This window comes from Petromyzon marinus, chromosome 55, assembly GCF_048934315.1.
Source record: "Petromyzon marinus isolate PM22_M1 ecotype Great Lakes invasive population chromosome 55, UKy_Petmar_22M1.pri1.0, whole genome shotgun sequence".
NCBI lineage: Eukaryota > Metazoa > Chordata > Hyperoartia > Petromyzontiformes > Petromyzontidae > Petromyzon > Petromyzon marinus.
This window is the reverse complement of record NC_133721.1, coordinates 8,529,826-8,549,056: the sequence shown is the minus strand read 5'-3', so window position 1 is coordinate 8,549,056 and position 19,231 is coordinate 8,529,826.

The following is a 19,231-nucleotide window of genomic DNA, read 5'->3' as shown; positions in this document are numbered from 1 at the left end:
ATTTGATTAAAATCAACAGGTGTTGCTAAAAATTGTGAAATCATGCTTGCTGTCGGGTCAATACCGTTTCCAGTGAAAGTGAACAAACGATTGTTCTGGGTTATAATAGGTGAACGGTGTTTGGATCTCTCGTTGATTTACTGCCAGGGGTGTATGCTCACTGGAATTGTCCAGGTATTTTTTTTTTACCTGAAAGTGAGGTCATATCTTAATATTATTTTGTCCGTCGGAAGAAGTAATTTAGCAATTGATTTACAATCCCTAAACACCATTTAATACGGAATCGTCATTATTTTCAGATTCATGGCACTTACTGGAATGCGTGCATGGTAAATTCCCCCTTGAATACATTTCCCAATCCAAATTTACACAATTACTTCTCGGATTGCAGTCACGGACGTTAAGTTACAATGGGAGAAATTAGAAATATGCACTTTCGTTTAATTGTAAAGGAAATCCAGTTGATTAACTTGTGTTTTTTTCCCCCCTTGTAAACGATTTCACATTTCCAAAGCACTGTTTTCTATTTTGAACACTTAATTGGCACTTTGAAGTTAAATTGCAGGAAGTACTCAATCATTTTTTTCGTAGTTTGTTAAAATGCCTCCTATGATGCATGATTAGAGTTGTGTGGGTGAGATCGTCTCGGTATTTTTTAGTTTGTTTACACGCTAACCCTTCACCACCCGAGACAGCCAATCAAATCATGTTGTCACGGCATGGGCAATAATGTGCCAATTTATTGGTGTTTGTTGTCAATAAAACCCGGAGCAATATTCGAAAATCGAGCAAAACGTTTGACGATTCTCATACGAAACAACGTCTAACCGGAGATTACATCCGGCATCATCAGGTGCTAACAAAAGCTCGGGTTCTCCGGTGATTACTTCACTAACAACTAGGATGTAATTTGTCCTTCTCCTTTTTGCATTGTTTTCTGGTCTAACGCTGGTGAGACAAGGCCATACAAAGGCCGTCTCTGGTGTAGGCCAACCCGTTTCAAAGACAACGCATACATTACCGGAGCATGTATGTTTGCATGTTTTCCAGAAGTATGTGTGGTTAATGCAGACTTGATGCCTTGCAATAGGTATCTATTTCGTGTTTGAACATCTTAACACCTGTTTTATTGCCAGAAAGGGTACAACATTATTATTTCCATACATATTTATAAAGCTTGCCCATCAAATGTTTGTCGTCACGTGATGTACCCAAAAATATATATTACGCTTAGATCCCTCCCCCCCCCAATCAGAGAGCGCCACCACCAACCGCCACCACCAACCGCCACCACCAACCGCCACCACCAACCGCCACCACCAACCGCCACCACCAACCGCCACCACCAACCGCCACCACCAACCGCCACCACCAACCGCCACCACCAACCGCCACCATCCACATCGCTCCCACCGATCCCGTGACACACTCATCATCCCCGGTACTCATTGTGATCAATCACCGTACCGGGCTGCTGTGCCTCCTCCGCCCTGCGATATTGACCGCGGCTTCACTTTCAACTACAGCTGTGACAGCACCCCGCGACACTGTGGTTTCTTTCGCGTGTGTGTGTGTGTGTGCGCGTGGGTACGTGTGGTGTGCGTGGGGAGCGGTAGTCTAGCAGTTAGCGCGCTGCGCTACGAACTCGGCAAGTACGTATCCCACTCACGGCCACCAACACCAGTGACGATTGTCTGAACTGGTCCTGGGCCTCCCCCTAGGTCGACTCAGCCTCAATTGATTACCTTTTGCGGTGCGTGAACATCGCCGCTGGGGAGACAAAGGTGGGCCGGGCGTAATGTTGGCCACCTACCCCCTCGTGTGCCGTGGTGGGCTTCATAGGTGCTCGCAAACAGCACTTGCCCAAACAGCATGTTAAGGCCACACGTTGGATCTTTGTCTTTGTGTGCGTGCCCTCCAACATCAGAGTGGAGTGATAAATATGTGAAGGTGATTTGTTGTCGGGTTATTTATTTTGCTCGGAAACGATTGAACAATCTCACGAAGAAAACTGAGTTTTGCTTAATTCATAAATACGAGGAAAACAAACGTCGGATACAACGATCATTCTGAAAATTGAAAATAATAATGATTAGAAGGCCACAAATGGAAACACGGTAGTGTATATTATACGCAATTATTGACGACAGACTGCAAACTAGTTATGAACTCAAGAGCCGAGTGAGAGGAGGTTGGGGTGTGTTTGGAAGCATTTAATTTAATGATGGTGATGATGATGATGAAAAACGAGGTAATTATGTGCCCAAAGCGGATTTTTTTTTTACTCTGTGCGTATCAACTGCCGTGAAATATGGTTTGAAATCGTGGGCACTAACAAAGAAGATGAAAATAAATCTGGAAAGCACACAAAGAATTGTGGGGAGATGCTCACTGTCAATTACGCTGATAGAGAGAGTGAGTTCAGATAACGTGCAAATGATAGACATCATGTTGACTTATTTTATACGTATACTTTACAGACCAATTTCACGTTTCGTATTTGTTTTTAAGGGTTCGGTCGTGTTAAAATGCATTATAAAAACCCTCCTTCACCCGACTCAGTTAATTACAAGTATCACGTGAATGAAACGTGCCGAGTGTATTGCTACTTCAGGACGCAGTTGTCGTTGTTGGAGAGCAAATATAACGAACAGTTAAATGGGTGTGGACGTTCCGTCAAACTAACAGGAGGTCAAATCTTCTCTCGACCAATTACGAATCATCGTGTTGACTATTAACAGAAGTTAGCGGCTTTGGGCAGGGCACGTCGCTTAGCACACCGTGCTACCAAGCCCGCGACTTTTGTTTGATTCCCAGCCAAAGGCGGATATCAAAAAAAAACTAGTCCTGAGCCTACCCTAGGTTGGCTCAGCCTTAAATCAGCAGTGCGTGAGAGATAAGTACTGCCAAGGCAGACGCGCCACCGCCTGCAGAACCGTGCCAGAATACGCAGGACCATTTTGGCTGCTGTAAATTTCCACGTGACAAGCCACTTCATTGGGCTATCATTTGCGGCCAGGCCGCTTTTGAAAAAAGAGCTATGTAGCTCAGTGGGCCTGACCCGGTGAAATAAAAGGTTCAGTTTAAAGTTTTAGCTTGCAAGCAAAAGAGAGATAATATAACACGTAGCCTCTCGTGACCAATATTGTTCATAATATAGGTTTTTCGGCTCGGTCGCATAAATACAAATGTGCTGTTAATTCAGTTGCGAATGGTGTGGGTTTACTCACGATCGCAACAATGTGCTTAAGTTATAGCTAATTGGCACGTTTTGTTCACGGGACGAAACCTTACTAATTGCCCGTGTCGGATGGCAGTGGATTAAAGACATTTATATTTACGCGATGCAACCCAAAAACATTTATTATGAAAATTAGAGATAATCTTTCTTGCTATTTGTATCATCACGAGATGATGATGATGATGAGGATACAATTGGAATCAATTTCAATAGGAATTCACAAAGTGTGTGTTTACTTTTGATACAAGTACACATACATCTTGCGTATCAAAAGGCACCCTTTGCAATGTGGAGTACATTGGCGATGTTGCTAAGCGTGATGTAAATACAGCATATATATTATTGTGGTCATCATAGCCGAGCTGACACAAAGAGGTGCGCTGTGTGTGTGTTTTGTGGACTGGGGACATGTTCCAGACTCAATTAAAGGTGATGGCCGAGTCCTCTGACAAGGTGCACGAGCCCTGAGGAGCCACTGAGGCATGGAGAAGGGATTCCTTAATATTCAACAAGCACGCGAGCTTATAAAGTACGGGGCATATGACCGAATTACACTAAGGGATACAAATATTCACTGCCGTCCAATTGGAGTGTACGTCACTGGGATTAGATGTGAGCAGAGCTGGAAAGAGTGAATTATTGTGCTTGCATATCTGCTGCATAGCAACGACAAAACACGACAGTGATGCATTGCGAGGTTACATTGTTCATCAAATATGAATACCATACCTTATAATATCAGGACATTTATTTCAGACAGTATCACGATGTACGCTTAAAGCACCTTCATTATACTGTTGTCGATTCATTTTTTTGACGAACTAAGGCCAGCATCTATCCACTACTGGATAGAGGTCGCACCCATGTCCGCACTGTCACATGATCCTTCTCGCTCACGAGCTGATCTCCTCACTCCGTCTCCGGGGTGGTCGTCTTTGGCACACTCCACTTCTTTGGCAGACATTCATCGCCAAGGATGCTATGGCAGCGAGATGTTAACTCCCTCGCCTACTATACAGGAGGTCGTGGGTTCGATCCCGATCCCGACCCTGACGCCTGTTGTATTTTTTTAGTTTTCATGCCTCTCTCCCCGTGGTCACGTGGATTTTTCTCCAGTTTTTTTCCCCTCCGCATTTATAATGATCAAACATGCGATTTGAGTATTTGGCTGCTTTCAAACGTGCTGAGGCATTTCGTTGAGCTGTCATTTATGGTCAGGTCACGTCTGAAAAAGAGCTATATATCTCAGTGGACCTTGCTTACCTGGTAAAATTTAATTGAAAAATAAACTGTTTGGTTTGGTGGAATCGTCCATCCTGTCTTCTAACGAGGTGTCCTACTCACTGTTACATTGTTTTTATAGCTTTATTTTGGTGATCTTGAAAACGTTTTGGTTTAGTTATGTTTTATTTTGTTGCAGTACAGAGATAGCCTGATAACTTTAATCTAAATTGTCTTATGGTTGTTTTTGTTGTTTGACTTGCATCCCACTGAGATTTTTGCACACAGCGTTGAAATGCGGTGTTTTTTTTTCTGGAAGACTTTGTTGTTTTTTCCTGGATTTTTCTGTTGCGTGTAGTCACTTTAAGATGTTTCTTGTTCATGTTTTTTGTTTGTTGCGGTTGCACTCGAGTCAAGAGCCACATGGCTCACAGGGTCATATCTAATACATGAAAACTGAAACTGAAGCACACTACATGTTTTAACAGTCAATATATCTTTAATTGCATGTTTTATCTGATCCATGTGCCCCTCTTGAAATTATTGTCTCTCAATGCACCTCTCAGCATGCGTCTCTCCACACTTTGTGTACTTTTCAAGTTTGTTTTCATTGTTGAAGGTACTCTGCAAACCCACTGGCTATCAACAAAGAGTTGTTCATGAAGCCATCCAGATATATAACCACAGACAATTTCAACCGAGAAGATGGGTACAAACTGAGCAATTATTGGAAGGACGTTATTAACCAGTTTCGGTCATAACTGGCTGTGATGTTCCTATCCTACCTAGCAGTTATTTTCGATTCTCTGAGTTACATTCACTAACACAGCCACCGTTAACTGTGTTAGTAAATGGCGGCTTGCCATTCTTTTCCACCTCCATGTGGCCACTGCGCTGTCTTACATTGACATGCTAATCCCTCACAATACAATGGCCACCCCCCACAGCTCCATAGTACCTCTCCCACATTGGCATTAGCTGCCCCGCCCATCTCTAAACCATTTGTAAACAGCTCTTTGATTGGTGTAGACCTACTGCAGGTTTCGGAGACCTCTTCCACATTAACATTAGCTGCCCCGCCCCCATCTCTAAACCTTTATAAACAGCTCTTTGATTGGTGTATACCTACTGCCGGTGTCAGAGACCTCTGCTACATTAACATTAGCTACTCCGCCCATCTCTAAACCTTTATGAACAGCTCTTTGATTGGTGTAGACCTACTGCCGGTGTCGGAGACCTCTCCTACATTAACATTAGCTGCCCCGCCCATCTCTAAACCTTTATCAACAGCCTGCCTCGACAGATTTCCCCCTCTTTTTTCACCTGAAAATGATTGCCTGTGTTGCGATCGAAACGTCGTGATGTTGTTATTATTTTGATTATTTTTTTCTATGTGGCTTCACCGAAAGACCTAAAGAATATGAATTAATGCAGTCACGGAAGCTTTAAATCAATATGTAATACTTTACTTGTTTATGCTCTTCTCCAATATGATATTTAAGGCATTTCTTCGCATGTAACTGTGAATGACTTTGGTGAGAGCATAACCCCCTTGCCGGATAGTGCATATGTTCCCTCTCCATAAATGTTTGTTTGATAATTCCTATATATTTTTGTGTTGCTCTTGTTTTTCTAATCTTTCTTCCCTACCCCGCTCCCAGAGAGTATTCCAATGGTCCTCTCAATATCGCGTCACGAGAAGAACCCATTCGGCTAAATTAGTGCTCTCCATTCCCCCCCCCCCCCCCCCCCCCACTTGGCCTCTGGAAATTGCTTAATTCACAGGATCTCTGAAAAATATTTCAAATGACCTTTTTGTAATCGTTTTACACAGTAGGGGGCACACTTTCCCATGTGTTGTGGAATGAGCTTCTGTGCTCTGGTGGCAGGAATCTATTTGTACCGAGGTCTGGTACTGGTACTGTGTTGGACTCTTACAATATACAGCACAAATCCAACAAACAGCATTAATATGGGTTTACGGTATCATGTAGTTTGTAATTTCCGGCACACTGCAGAGGCTGGACCTATAATCTGCAAAAAAATGAGCGTGGTGTGTGCCATGAATTGCATGAAGAATTAGCGACACAATTCCATTAATCTGGAAAAATATTAGCAAATTACAGGTGAAGCATGGCGTGTGAGTATATAATTTAATCCGCAATAGATTCCCGGATTATGAGGTTATGACGCAAATATGGGCGCCATCTTGGAATTTATTGGATTATTGCACTGCAAATGATTGCGTGTATGCTGCACTGCACACTTTCTCATAATAAGCAAAGTATGACTTAAAAAAAAAACACGTCTGGGTTTGGTTTAATTTAGCGAATGCAAAGTCCCTAAGGCAAGCGGTTGCTTCGAGCCCTGCTTTGTTGAGCGCCAGTATAAAGTGGAGAAGGTTGGCGACCGTTGTTTAGCCATGGATCGCTGAATGTTGCCTCAATTCCGCATTATTTCGTGCTTCAGATGTATTTTTTGTTTACATAAAATGCGAGTGCCTTCGTGTTGCTCTGGTGGGTTCCGCTCACGGTGGTGTAATGCTTAGCGCGCTTAGACTTGCAATCCGTGAGGGTCGCCAGTTCGATTTGACCTCCCAGCGTGGCAGTTGAAACAATGGGGGCAAGTTTCATTAACCCCCCCCCTCATTCCCCGCTACCTTTATCCACTCAGCAGTATACATTTGCACACCACAGTTAGGTGATGAGTACTTTGTGTGTGGTGGTTTAAAGTTTGGGTACTCCCACTTCATAAAAAATACCCCTTCAGAGGGGTTCTCTTAGAGCTAGCTAGGAAACCCCTTTGCCCAGAAATGGCTTTATCCCATTAACTGCTCCTTTACCTTCATATATCATTTGACAAACAACAGAGAATCCGAATATTTATATATACTGGAGGAATCCGGTGAGCCACAAAGCTATTTTTCACACATGTCCAGTAGGGGCAGAGAAAAACAGAGTGCAGACGTGCAGAAGACATACACGATATTTAAATATGCGTGCAAGCGCCCGTCGCCCACACACGTACGCAAATCCGCAACACACCCGCACATCAATACCTATACACTTTCGAGCATTACACATTCTGACGGGTACATTTTTCCCATTAAACATGCGCTCGCGCACACGATCTCAATGACGAGCGGCGTGCAATAAAACGTAACGGATTTCTATCGTCGCTCACCGCGGCGCAACTTTGGCGCTCAATGTGCGGGTTCACATTAGCGAAGCGCAAATTACATGGGCGGTTATTTATCGTCTCAAAAGTATCGAAATCGAGCATCAGAAAATGGTACCGTCCTTCATCAGTCACGTCGCGGATGGCGATTCGTCATTGCGCAATATGAATCAGTGCTGAAAAGCATCGTGGGGAGGGACACAAGAGCTAATGCACGCACCTTGTAACGTAACTGATAATACGCACAAATAATTCATTGTGTGGAACATTACCGATTTAACAGACCTGTCACAGGCTTTACATTATTCATGAGAATGTGATGCTTTAATTTGAGATAAAAATCTTGGAAGGAAATAAGAATATTCCATGTATCAAAAGTATAGGTCCATGCATCATTCTGTTGCAGAGTGTGGGTTTGGTATTACGTTTTTTTTATTATCATGCTGCCATGTACATACGGTGGGATAAAAGTTTAACGTACATAATCTGCACAACTAGCTGGTCTGTATTATCTGTTTCAGATCATGCTTCCTCACTTTAGGGATGCTGTCATAGTTTAATGGTTAGCACACTGGACTTGCAATCCAGAGTGTCACCTGTTCGACCTCTCAGCGTGACAGTTGTAAAGAGTGGTGCAAAATTCTAAAAACCACTCCACCACCTTTTGCCTCTGTCCACCCAGCAGTATAATTGGCTACACAACAAAGGTTGTTTTTGGCGTTGGATCGCGTAACCCACCACCAACTGGCACAGCTAATTTGTAAGGTTTGTAAAGGAAGCAAAATCCGCCAATTAGTTGCTACTCTGGCACATCGCCTGATGAAGCTGGTTGTTGTAATCACCAGCGAAACGCCATTAACTCAAATTGTAAATGTTGTGGGTTTACTCTCCAACACATCGGTGTGCTGAAGCAGTAAGTATTTGGCACGTTCTTTTGACGTGAGAAACATTACTAATTGGCTGTGTCGGGTGGTGGTGACGGGTTAATTATATTATTCCTCTTGAGCTCCCTTTAAGCCGAGGGCCTTCTGCCAGCAGTAACTTCTGCAAGATATTGCACTGCTGCACCTTTACATGGCTGTCACAATCGTTAACGTGTAGCTCTGTGAAAATACCCTGAAGATGTTTGGCTTACTTGTACGTGAAGGTAATAGAATCCCATTACAAGTGTGTGCTACAGTTGGATGTCTACACACAAAGGGATGCCCTTAACAGGTGTACAGAACCACGTGAGAATGTCTAAAAAAAATACGTGTTAAGTTGGAACATTTTCAAGGAACACCTTTGTCTCGCTTAACAATAACTATTTGAAATTTCTTAGTAGCATAAAAAGGTCGGATAATTGAATGCAAAGTAGGAGCACACCAAGCATATTAATTTGCCTCGGTGAGTTCATCTCATTTTTGTTTATAGAATTCGCAACTTGCAATGTTAAGGTGGATTTTTTTGTTTGTTTGCAGGGAGAATACCGGAAAAAAAAAAACATTGCTTTAGATTTATTTCTTGTTTTCTTCCGAATAAAAAAAAAAATCTATTGACCATTTGGAATTGTTCCAATGGGCAAAACACACACACACACATCACAAATAGAGGTGGGAACATTTCACCTACAACAAATATCCAAGCTGAAAAATATCCCATTTAAATTCTAATAACCTTTTTTACAAGGTTCTCCGACTGGGCTATAACGAGGAGACGAGAGAAGAAGAAGAAGAAAAAAACAACCCATTGCCTTCTGTTCCAACATCACTATAGAACAGTTTGGTATAAAAACCCTGTGGTCGTCCTGTGGGAATCTGCATTCATTAGGAAGAACCCTGATGGCGGTGGGGGAAGGATCGGAGGGGCGGCGGATGCGGCGTTTGTTGACACTGAAGCCGACACTGTGCAACGTAAATTATACCGGCGCACCGTGAAGTGTTAGTGCGACTATTGCACCTGCAACAAGCTGGGGCACGCAAGCAGCGATGCGCGCAGGCGTGCGAGCAAGCGGGAGTGTTGTGGAAACAATCACCGCGCGGGAGAGAGCACGCTATGCGTCACGCCGCTGTCCAACACAAACTGTGCACTGCGTGGGGATGTAATTAATGCCGCAACCTATGAGAATTTGAAGGATTTTTCTGTTCAAGCTGCCACACTTCCACCCCCCACCCCCACCCCCACCACCCCCCGACTGTTCACCCAACCCCCATTCCACTCCCCTCGGTATGATGAGATGTTTTTGGCCTGGAAGTGTGAAAATGCGCCGAAGCCAAACATTCCCCAAAAGCCCAAAGCCTCCACCTAAACCACTCCCCCCCCCCTCCGTAACTCCCATTGTAATACATTTGTAATGTCTCAGAGACACCGTCTCGCTCAGTTATATGCACATTTATTATGAATAAAGTCCACCGACTCACTGATAACTTAACGAGTAATCGCGAGTGACTATATACGCTTGGGTAACTCTATTCTGAGATAACATAACTCTAAGCCTTCCAAGACTGCAAGGTGCCCACTGCAGGATAATGAAGACGACCCGCTCCAAGGTGATGACGTTGATGGCAGTGCCCCCCATTTCAGCAGCCCAGAGCCCCCAGTTCACACCGGCTTTTATCCCCCTCACGACCAGACCACGCCCCTATTCCCAAACTCTCTCTCACCGCGCCTGGCCCTGTCTGTCTCTGCCCTGATTACAACTTACGACCGTCAGGTCTCGTGCTTCCCCTCACATGTCGAATCAATCATTATTAGCAACCACTTACGGCCCACATTACCCTAACGGGACCTTGTCTTTTCCTGGTACGATAATTAGTAACAATGGCCACGGGGAGCCGTACTGTCTCTACATCACCCCCGACTGTCCTTACACATTGACAGCGACATGCCACAGCTATCATTAGCCGGCAGTTCCTAAATTGATGCTTTGTGCATTGCTACCCATCCTCTAAAATGCAATATTCATGGCATAGTACTCCACAGTACGTGACAACGGGGATTAATGCCGTGGTGTGATGGTTAGCACACGGGACTTGCAAGACAGAGGTTGCGAGTTCAGTTTCTCTCCACCGAACAGTATCAATGGGCGCACCACTGTTGATCATCACATTGTGTGTGTGGTGGGGTAAAGTGTGGGTACTCGCATCTCATCCAAGACTACTGGCCAGAATGGAAGACTAGGACACATTTCCTTGAGCTCCCTCTAGGAGAGGGCCTTTTTCTGCCAGCAGTGGCTTGAACAAAGAAATTGCAGGGCTGCACCTTTACCATTTATAATATTACGAAATTAGGGTTTATGGGAACCTGCCCCAACACAGACAAGAAACAAGCAAGTAAAAATGTTTTAATCTTATTTTAATACAGATAAACCCTATAAATAGTATCAGATGCTGCATTCAAAATGTATATATTGTGGCTAAGCCTTCCAGCTCTGTGATGTCAGAATCATACTATTTATTTAGACTGGAGGGATCCGATGAGCTATGAAGCTCTTTCTCACCGATGTGCAGTAGTCTCAAAGATGTCCAGTTGGTGATAGGGTTGCACCGCGAGTTGTTCAGCATGATGTCCGATATTTTGCTCCACGTACTGGTATGTCAGTTCCAGTAATGGGAGCCAGGGCCAGATTACGTTCGATTGGGGCCCGTGGCTGTTGTAGTTTAGAAGGCCCCTCTTTGTTTACTTATTTCCTCCCCTTGACTGTTCTACTACCACCCATGCCCGGTGCCAAACGCTCTATCGTTATTTACCTTGATGCTGCAAGTTTATCTTACGCGACTTTCAAAATGTTAAGCTAAATCGATGATGAAATCCAATGAAAAAGATTTAATTTCGGCAGTAGTAATACGCAGTGATGGTATGGCTTTAAATGGCTGAATTCAACAGATTATTGTCATGCAACCATTAACAAGTTGAATATATATGTTTGATGTCAACTCAAAATACCAGTCATCGCGTTGCAGATAATTGCATCAGCAGTAGCGGAGTGTATCGCTGTGATGCCTCCTTCATATTTGTGAATAGGGTATTGAGTCATTTTCCTGCCACCTCCAAATGAGCAAGTTTGGCTACGTACGGTGCAAAAGAAGTTCAACATACAACATGTTATATGTTTCACAGGTCTGTTCTGGGTGGTGACCAGAATCGAGTTATTATTTTTTGCCATTTGTGCTTCATCAAGTATCCCCATGAGTCTCCTCAACACCACGGGGAGAAAGACACTGCAAACTCCAAATATACAGCAGGCTCTAAGGTCGGGATCGAACCCACCACCTCCTGTACAACAGGCGAGGTAGTTAACATCTTGCCACACGCAAACTCCAAATATGCAGCAGACGTCAGGGTCGGGATCGAACCCACCACCTCCTGTATACCAGGCGAGGTAGTTAACATCTCGCCACCGTGGTGCCTCATGTTAATGTTAATTTCGACCCTCGTGGGAACGAGGGCTCTTTAGGTTCAGTCAGATCCCATAACCTAACCGGTACAGTTCCTGCTTGCCGTGCTAAATAAGGCATCAATCTGTCTCCATGAGCATGAACCAACTGTATGCTCGCCGATCTTATTGCACACCCAGGTAGCCAAGAAGTGCTGCGTACACATGTTCAAGATTTAACGACATTATTTTAACAATCCGTTTGTACGTTTGAATTGTTATTTTAATTATTCAGAGCACTATTAGGTACTGCGAATGCATTCGCAGCCATTACCGGCAATGTGTTTGTGTTGTTTTAATACAGCCTACACATACTATGCAGATATCAAGGAAAAGTGCCCATGTATTGCATCGGCCCATTTCCCAGAAAAATAAATGTGTTCAGGAAAAGCAAGTGCAGTCGCATCTGCAGTTATAACTTAACTCCAATCGCAATCGGCAGGGACTTGTAGGCAATAGGGTTAAGCAGGGAATTCATTAGAAGCCTGCAAGCAACATTAAACTAAATATTAATTAAGGCATATGAGACTATAAATCACCCCCTAGGAGTCACTGTCCTGTTCTATTATTCAGCAAAATACCCCTTAAATGACTCTATGAGCGGCAGAATATAATGTTTTTTTGTTAATTATTAAAATGCGCTTAGGGCATTCTCACTCTCTGGGGACTGAATCAAAAATGGCAAGTGGTGATGAGGAGGGGAAGCGTAGTGCCAGGCATTATTATTATTACTATTTAGAAATGAGACATCTCTGTCAACCCACAATTCACTCCCTTGCAAATTTAGCGTGAGACCTGCAGAGACAATATCCCCACGTGTGGTCTGGAGCTCTGGCGGGTCCGAGTCAAAGAACATTTGGAATGCAACAAGGCCACTGGCAAAGGCTCAGCGTGGTGCAAATGCCATCGTGAGCCTCCGTGAACACATACACTCCCCAGAATGTATTTCAATATGCACATCGGCGCGGGTTCAGTGCATTACAACAATAAGCAACATATTGCACGTGATTTAAAGCTTTCGTGACTGCAGGGGTTCGTATTCTTGGTTCTTTCGGTAAAGTCACGTAGAAGGGAAGCAATAAAATAATAAAAATATGAAACAAATATGAAACAATATTGATATTTTTATTATTTTATTAAATATTATTTTATTAAATAATAAAAATATTTTTTCCCTTCTACGTGACTTTACCGAAAAAAACAAGAATATATTGCACATGGCTGTGGTGTTTGGGTCGTACCTACAGTTTCCCATCAGTGCTAGTTTTCGCAAGAACGTGCTCTTTTTTTTTCAAGGTAGCTGCCCAGGGAAAAATCTTAAACGTCCCAGTGTATATCAGTTACATAATAATACACAACTATAGTCAATGCGTTTCATATTAGGCTTTCTCATCTTATTTACGTGATATAACCCAAAAAACCTCTATTATGGATGATATTGGTCGCGAAAGCCTACCTGTTAAATTGACTCCATAATCAGTGGCGTAGTGACTACATTAATAATAGAGGGGTTTTTTTGGGTTAGATCGCGTAACAATTATTCTGCCTTTTATGAGATGGATGCGATCTTCTGCTTTAATGAGATACAGTCCTCCTATGCACCGTGGCTGTGATTGCAACATCATGGATGGAAATCCGAGTTGCACCGCGTGTTTGTGAGCACGATGTCCAACGTTTCGCTCCAAGTGCTCTGGGAAGCACAGTTTGCCGGAGAAAAGGTGGGGCAAAACGTCGGACATTGTGCCGAACAACACGTAGTACAACGCGAGAAACGCACCTCACGGCAAAAATTGCGGAACCCTGCAACGCCAATACCGTTGGCTTCTTTGAAATTAAATTCTCCACGAGCAATTTTTTTGCTTTCGTTTTCAGGCGAGGATTCAAACCATTACGCGAATTAATGTTGTCGTGTGCGTGGTCAGCTGGCTGTTAAAGCTTAATACCGCTCCACGTGGAGCTTTCAACACGCGTGCATGCATTGCAGACGGCATACTGCATGCACACAGCAAGCACAGAACACAAAACCGCATACATGTTTGGGGCAGTGCTGTTAGCGAGCACCTATTAATGTAGGCACGGCACATCAGGGGGTGGGTGGCCAGCACCATGCCCGGCTGCCGTTGGTTCTCCAATGCTGATATTTACACGTTAGACCAGGTATTCATTTAAGGCTAAGTCGATCTAGGAGGGAGGCCCAAGATCTGTTCAGATACTGATCACTGGTGTTGGTGGCCGGGAGCGGAAATCGAACTTGGGTCACCGGGTTCATAGCTTGGCGTGCCAACTGCTACACTACCGTTCCCTACAAATACATATCCCCCATATACAGTACCCTTAGCAGACTGTTGGAGCAAGTGCTGTTCGTGAGCACCAATGGAGGCCAGCACAGTACACGAGAGGGTGGGTGGCCACCACCATGCCCACATACATACAGACACACGCAAGCCAGGGGAATCATTAAAAACACTTTGAGGAGGTTTATAAAAAAATAGATTTCAAAGCACAAAATGTAAAATATGGAAACACTGTAATTTTCAGGTGCTCTTTTTATCACAGTAACAATGGCTTTTTATAAAACTGTGGTTTACATAATTTGCATAAAATCTTGACAAATGTTGGCTGTAGCACTGAAGACACATGCAGTTTTATTACGTAATTATACTGCGGTAAACATAAATTTAACAACTATCCGTAAACATATGTTTGTCATTGCAAAAAAGATGGGTGTAAACAAAAATGTATTTACATTTTAGAAAATAAATAATCATGACCGAGTAACTGATGTGATTTCTAATATTCTTGAAGGTTTGTAAAGCTGAATTTGGAAAAAAAAATTGATAGTTATTTTTTTAAAACAGTGTAAAAGAACAAAAGACATTTAATGATGTGGTTAGTCAGGAGGAGCCGGGAAATATACCATCCGAGGTGCGACTGTGCTAGACAAATCAAATATTGGGGACCCACCTGACCGATTACCCTACCCCCTGAGCTGATAATGTTGTTACTACACCACTGAAAATGTAGTCACTACGCCACTGACAATGTCGTTACTACGTCACTGATAATGTAGTCACTACACCACTGATAATGTAGTCACTACACCACTGATAATGTAGGTACCACACCACTAATAATGTAGATACTACGTCACTGATAATGTCGTTACTACACCACTGATAATGTCGTTACTACACCACTGAAAATGTAGGTACTACGACACTGATAATGTCGTTACTACACCACTGATAATATCTTTACTACACCACTGAAAATGTAGATACTACGACACTGATAATGTAGTTACTACACCACTGATAATGTCTTTACTACACCACTGAAAATGTAGATACTACGACACTGATAATGTCGTTACTACACCACTGATAATGTCGTTACTACGTCACTGATAATGTAGTCACTACACCACTGATAATGTAGTCACTACACCACTAATAATGTAGTTACTACGTCACTGATGTAGTCATTACACCACTGATAATGTAGTCACTTTGCCACTGATAATGTGGCTACTACGCCACTGATAATGTAGTACTACGCCACTGATAATGTAGTTACTACACCACTGATAATGTCTTTACTACACCACTGAAAATGTAGATACTACGACACTGATAATGTCGTTACTACACCACTGATAATGTCGTTACTACGTCACTGATAATGTAGTCACTACACCACTGATAATGTAGTCACTACACCACTAATAATGTAGTTACTACGTCACTGATGTAGTCACTACACCACTGATAATGTAGTCACTTTGCCACTGATAATGTGGCTACTACGCCACTGATAATGTAGTTACTACACCACTGATAATGTAGTTTCTACACCACTGATAATGTGGTTACTATACCACTGATAATGTAGTTTCTACACCACTGATAATGTAGTTACTACACCACTGATAAAGTAGTCACTACGCCACTGATAATGTAGTTTCTACACCACTGATAATGTAGTTACTACACCGCTTATAATGTAGTTACTACACCACTGATAATGTGGTTACTACACCACTGATAATGTAGTCACTACGTCACTGAAAATGTAGTTACTACACCACATATAATGTAGTTACTACACCACTGATAATGTGGTTACTATACCACTGATAATGTAGTTTCTACACCACTGATAATGTAGTTACTACACCACTGATAATGTGGTTACTACACCACTGATAATGTAGTTTCTACACCACTCATAATGTAGTTACTACACCACTGATAATGTAGTCACTACACCACTGATAATGTAGTTTCTACACCACTGATAATGTAGTTACTACGCCTCTGATAATGTAGTTTATACACCACTGATAATGTAGTTACTACACCACTGATAATGTGGTTACTTCGCCACTGCGCCTTGCCAAACGCTTTCTCGCCTCTGCCAGATCTTGCATCTCTTCATACAATAGAGGGAGCAACCCCCAAGATCTGGCCCAACAGTAACCAATCACCTGCTCTTAGTCCTCATGCGATTCGTTGAGTCTATCCCGATGTCTGTCTCAGCAATTGGGCCTTCACCATCCGGCACACATATCGCCACCAAGTGCAGCCATTTTCCTCCCCCTCGTCATATCTATGACACTTATAGCTTGCCATGTTGTATTCCAGACTTCTGCATTGCCTATCCTGTCTGGCCACCGCATGTGTTGCATCCGTTTCAGACACATGCGCTCGAATGACAACTTATTTTCGAGCAGCCCAGTCGGTGTCCAGCTCTCTTCACCATACAATAAAAACGAAGTGCACTCCCATCTCCAAATTCTCATTTCTATAATACTGAGACTTACCTGTCTCATCTTAGAAACGTGGTTTGCTGTAGCCCAACAACAAAAAAGCTGTTCTTTTGAAGCAATGCACCTCCAGACCACCTCACAGGACCCTGAACTATGGACACCGCTTCCTAAGTACACAACGTTTCTACCGCCTCAACCCAACCTTTTATCCTCCGACTGGGACATGCGATCCGACTACAGGAGCTCTATTTATAACCACTGCCAGCAAAGTTGTCTGAGGAAAGCCCACATCTGAAGGCTGCAATGTCCAGCCTCCGGTCAACATCATACGTCAACAAACCTGAATCATCTACGTACTCCAAGTCGCGCACATTCCTCTCAGCTGCATTGATGCCTGGGTCGTTTGCTGTGCTAACCCTGACCACGGCGTTTGTGAATACATAGTCGAGCGCAGCATTTGCATGGATTGTGGTTCATTTTATGAATTGACAAAAGACGGTGACGTAATTTTACAGGTGTCAATTGAATAAAATAAAATAATTAACGACAGTAAATGTTGCTAATACCAATCAATGACAACATTTTGATGATATAAAACAGTTTATCGAGCTAAGATTAGCAACATTTTTTGTAAGCCCGCCAGCAAACCAGACAATTAACAACTGATAATTAATTAGTATAAGTCCACCAGCACCGCAAAAGCAAATGTGTTTTTGGAGGCAGGAACCTCGTCGGTGCGTTGACACATCTCTCGCTCGCGGCCGGCATGCTGTGACCAAAGTCCATCATTTATTTAACATCATCATCATCAATATTCTCTCTATTTCTCTCTTTTTTTGTTTGTAGGCGATTTTTTGATGTTCTCTCTCAAGAACGCAGATTACGGTGGGAATGTAAAAAAAAAATGTAGATGTGGGCGGAACGACATGCAACGTATAAAACAGGCCAGGCGTAAAACGCACACCCTCACAATTATGGAATGACCGAGGGCTTCCTGGCTAGCCGTCCGACCATGGTAGGGGGCAGCGATTGGGAACTTAAGGGCCGGGAAGAAATCTATTTTTTTAAATATATATAATGGTGTCTCAACTCCCGCGTGGTGCGGCGGTCGCTTTGGAACCGGGAGGGATTGTCTGTGTATGTTTGTGCCGCTCTCTCTCTCTGTCGTACGAGCAGGTCAGCCCTTCGGGTTGAGGGCCGAGGTTTCAAGCAGGTTTTCTGAGTCAGCTATCGGGTCAATTAATTTGTCCCTTATGTTTCTGTGTAAGAGGCAAAAAAGATTGATTCATTGGAGGTTTTTTTGTTGCTCCAAGCAAGGTAGTCCCGAGGGGGCGGGGGGGGGTGGGGACAAAATAAGAATATAAGCACGCACAGAATGTGAAAAATAAGAATATGATTAACCCTTTCTGGCAATATATTTTATTATTTTGTTGTTTCCCTTCAACGTGACTTTACCGACAAAACTAAGAATATGAATTACTGTAGTCACGAAAGCTTTAAATCAAAATTTAGGTGTTAAGGTGTTAAAACACCAAATAGATATATTTTGCAAGGAATCAAGTTACTGCATTAACCACACACAGTATTTGTGGTGAACAAGCAAACAAACATGCTCTGATAATACATGCATTATCTTTGAAACTGATTGTCCTACACCAGAGACAGCCTTCTGTGTAGCCTAGTCTCACCAGTGTCAGACCAGAGAATGCCAAAAGCCGAATGCCTGGTGAGACTGAACAATCCCGAGCTCCGAAACTGCTTTATTAGTGACAAGTACATACGTTTTTTAGTTATTGTTGATATTACTTCAAAAGTATCGTTGGAAGAAAGTGTGCTTATCAATTCGGCATGTGATTGTGCGTCAATTCATTTGATTAAAAATGGATTACTGCGCTCAAGATGTATGCAATGAATTGCGTGTCAGTGTGTACGGGGGTTAATCTCTGACTGCCTGACATGAATAAACAAATACAATTGTCGTTCAATTTCTGCAGAAGCTCCCAAAATATGGAGCGAAATCTGGGACACCGTGCAGTGCCACTGCAAAAAAAAAACAACGTATACAGTTGTGGTGACATAGCGGGATGTCACTGTGCATTGCCAGCCCTAGAGAGGCACGGTGTGCGGTGTGACGACATCGCGGATACCACAGATGGTGTGGGTGAGGTACCGTCCCTAGAGGGGCCCGGTGAGCGCTGATTGATAGCGCTGGATGCCACCACGCTTGGCGTGCAGTGGCAGCCCTTACAGGACAAGGCAGTGGGATTGAAGACCGTAGAAATGAGGTTACTGAAGGCCATGGCACTCTGGTTGACCCGAGAGGACACGTGACCTGTTAAGTCTACAAAGGGGCCCAAGTGGGGGCTAGGGGTGGTCACGTGGTTAGCATCCAGATCCTTCCCGAGGACTC